Here is a 4,289-nt window from a genome sequence, read left to right on the forward strand (position 1 = left end):
TTGATAGGCTTGCCTCTGTTGCATACCCGTTGATACTTGCATTGTGCATGACTCTATCCTTTTTTGGAGTTGTGTTGATGGATTATAGAAATATGCTATAGTAGTTGGCTACGCAAAAGGTGTCAGGGCTATGCATGGAAAGAAACAAGTGTGGTTTGACATACTTGCAAAGAGCCCTAGTGGGTGCCACTGATGCCCTGGGAGATGATGATGAACTAGGTCACTACTTGTTGGAGAAGTAGTGTACCGAGGCTTGAGAAAAGTGTTGTTTACAGAGATAGATTAGATTTAAGATTTGTCGACCGTCCCAATCTTACATGCGCAACCACTCTACCCTTATATGGGAAAGGGCATTATTGATTACCTAGGCCGATACTAGCTTGGAGCCCTTATTACTAGTGACAAGAGAGTTGTTGTTGGGCTCTCTTGGGACGGGGTCGTGCCAGGTAGGGCGGCCTAGAATATTTTTATGGGGCACCGGACACACTGTTGGTACCCCGTGCCAGTCATATGTGACAAACATGGGAGCGAGGCTCCACAATTTTAAGTTGTTAACTGTTTGGCACGGGGGTTACTACCAATCGAGTGGACTCTATGTTAGTGTGGTCTAGGGAAAGATAGTGATCGGGTGTTTACCCCGGGTACTTGAGGTACTGCGGGTCGTGGATGACACGGAAGTTCCCCGGATCTTGTGGGTACAGTGTGCAACCTCTGCCGAGTGTAAAACTATTCGAATAGCCGTGGCCACGGTCAAGGACAGTTGGGTGGTGCTGCTTAGACTATGTCCATAAGTTTCTGGAAAACAACACGGATTGGTAAATCTATTGATGTGATTCGTGAGAAGGTCACGGTGAGCTTGAGCATGAGTTGTTCAGAATTCTTTCTCGATGTTGATGTCTGTAACCTCCTGATACTTGTTGCAGACACATTCATGTCCTTGATAAATGATGATCATACTTGCATGAGAAAAACTAGCTTTCCGCAAAAATGCCAAATTAGCAGTAGAGACTTGCATAATTATTACGTTATCACCCTTGGGTTGCTTGCAAGTACATTCAAAGTACTCATTGACTTGCCACTGGTTATTTTATTGGCCAGGCATGAAAGAACAGGATATGATGAAGAATACTTCGGTGACGAACTTGCGAGCTAGGACGCTTCCCAGTCAGAATGCCTGTAGGGTTAAGGCAGATGGCATGGGTCCAAGTTATCGACGAAGATTTCTTCTGCGAAGTTATACTCAAGACTCGACCATAACGGTCATAATTTATGTAAGACGGTATGCATGGATGTAAGACTCTTGTTATTCAGCTTCTGTGTGTTCAGTGAGCATTGATCTCTGGGATCACTGTACACGTGCATTCGGTGATCACGACTTATGAGTCAGGGTCCCCACACGGGGCCTACCTGACTTTTGCAATGCTCCATTGAAGAAACACCACATCTGGCATCCCTGGAGTCTCGAAGAGGAGGACTGTGCGGATATTAAGAAGTTAATGAGCAAGATACATATACTTGCCCAATCCGAACTATCCATAATTGAGGTAATGGCGATTTCGATAATGCGAGGCGTTCGGCCACTCCAAGCCAGAGGACTCCCCATGTGGCATTACAATGGAGAGGATGACACATCACGCTGCGGGCGCAAGGGTTCGGACAACTCTGCCGCCTTGGCTGCCATGTTGGTTGATCTTTATAAAGGGGAGAAAGAAGATTTTACTCGCCTTAAGTGCCGAGAGGGCCTTTCCATGTACAACCCTCCTAGATGGGTGAGCTTTCGCTTCGTAACCTTACTCAATCCTCTCCTTGAGTCGCACCTAGTTGAACTTAATCCGGCCTTGTTTAACAGGAATGGAGGAACATTGTCACGGGGATCTATAGCCCTGCCCAACAGTTGGAGGATCATGTTCGAGACCTGGATCCCGGATTTGAAGAGGATACGGATATATTCATAGAGCTCAAGGAGGGGGTCTTTTATCAGGCAAGCTATGACAACACGGAAGTGGCCATCATAGCCGATTATCCCGGCCTTCTCCCCTCCTCCCACGTAAGTTCCCAGGAGACGTATCCTCCAAAGGAATTTTATCATCACGCCTCACCCACCGCACTGTCTCATGCTCCAAAGGGGCGGTGCTCGTCTCGCCATGCCGCATCCGAAACATCCATTAAGAAGGCGACATCTACGCATGGTGGATCTTCGAAAAGAAAGGCGGATGGCGATACTGCCGAGCCCCTACCTTCATAAAAAAGGTATGGTTCTTAATATGCCCTTGGCAGATATACCGAATTGTGACATTTCCCGCTGTGCCACATTTTTTAGGAAAAACATACTCTGGACTGTGTCCGGAGGCCTTGCTGGTCATGCATCACCGGACCCTGTTCCAAGGACTAGGGTCGATACCGGTGAAATGCCGGATTGTCCTCTCCCTAAAGATTCAGATGACGTATCCGTTACCAACTCCGAAGTGGAGAGTGCGATGAACCATCGAGGCCGGAGGGCGGCTATGTGCGACCCAACTTTCACCGAAGAGGCATTCAATGCCTTCAGCTCAGCGGATGCATATATCCGAGCTGCTTGGGATGGGCTCGTTGGAGCCACTCACCAGCATTCAAAGGATATGCGGGTAAAATCATGTGTCAGTAGCCCTCAACACTTAAAGCAGTTGACGCAACTGATTTAAGGATCGTTGCATAATCAGATACTCACGAGGAAGAACAACATGTTGTCTCAGGAGCTAGATAAATGTCAGACTGAGCTAAGTGTTGTCACCGCCGAACTAGCAACGTCCACGGAGGCACCGACTGGTAGTGTCCGCTACCGTCCGAAAAATATAATCATGTGACATGCATGTTTTTTGAAATAAACACTGATGTATTTATGATGGCAGGATCACCGGATCAGTTGGAAGAGAGACTAAAGGCCGCGCATGCGGATAAACAACATGCCGAAAGGCAAGAATCCGCTGGTCAGCGTATACTAACGCGGACTAGGGATGAGAAGAACAAGCTGCAAGATGCTAACATCAAGCAGGCCGAGGAGCTGAAGGACATACGAGCCCAACTGGCGGATGCCTTGAAAGAGAACAGAAAGCTGAAAAGCGGCATATTTAGTATACTTTTTAACCTTACTTCCATATAGTCGCCTAATGGGAAGTTTTAACAAGTTTATTTCTATAGATGTGCTGACTGGGCGGCCCGAAGGAGAGGTGTCCAGATTTCAAGGTAGTCTGCTACAATAGCTGTCGAAAGTGCATGAGCGAGCCCAGAGGGTAATGAGGAACATTGCTAATGCTTTATGGCCGACCGATTCTCCTCTAGGAAGTATGGAGGAACTCGTGAATTTATTCAAGGCAGCTCGTCGCTGCTTTGGACTATGGAAGATATCAGCGTGCCGAGAAGGCCCACGAGAGGCCTGGGCGATGGTGAAAACACGGTACACCGGACTTGATCTAAATCATATGGCCCGGTCGGGCCTCGGGGACTAAACGGACAGGAAATTCCTGTTAGCTTAGTATATGACCAAGTAAAGATATCCGCCAAGTTTTCGCAATAGGATTTTAAGCTAGACAACTTATTAGATGGTCTAGAGGAGGAGCAAGTTTTTGAGTCCAAGTAGTAATGTACTTTTATCGACAAACGTATCTCCAGACGAGTTATAAAACGATTGTCATGGTAGACCTTCCACTTTAACCTCTGAAATCCAAAGTTTGGAGTGTTTCTGAATACTGTACCGGTGGTAAACACCGAAGTATGTTCGGAAACCAGGCAATCCGGTCATAGTTGCTTGAATAGAAAATTTGTATTCGGGGAGTTATGTTATATTACATTTGATCGTAAGAAACATCTTCTAGAGAGAATAGTTCCGTTAAGGGGTTCCTTTCCCTAGGCCAACATGCTTTACTGCGCATGCCTGAGCTGTGATGCTAAAAATCACACTACATGTTGTATTTTGGGGGCTTGGATCACAACAAGGGCAGTTTATCTTCTGTCCGTTGACCTATTATTCCCTTAAGAACGCTAGCTTTAGGATTCACCCATCTGAGGTACACGTCTGGATACCCCGGCTGTAACAATCGCAGATGTGCTCCCTTTATGCCCTAACCGAACAAGCGGGGACGTAGGGCATAAGCATAGGAGCCAGGCAACCCAGCTTGTCAAAAACTTGTCATAAAGGTCCATATAATGGCAAAGAAAAGACATATATGAGAAGACGAGACATATATATGGTGAGCTTGATGCTCAAAAAATAATAATAAGCTTCTGTGACCAGAAGCCCCTAGGTATTGGGG

Source organism: Triticum dicoccoides, chromosome 5A, assembly GCF_002162155.2.
Source record: "Triticum dicoccoides isolate Atlit2015 ecotype Zavitan chromosome 5A, WEW_v2.0, whole genome shotgun sequence".
Lineage (NCBI taxonomy): Eukaryota > Viridiplantae > Streptophyta > Magnoliopsida > Poales > Poaceae > Triticum > Triticum dicoccoides.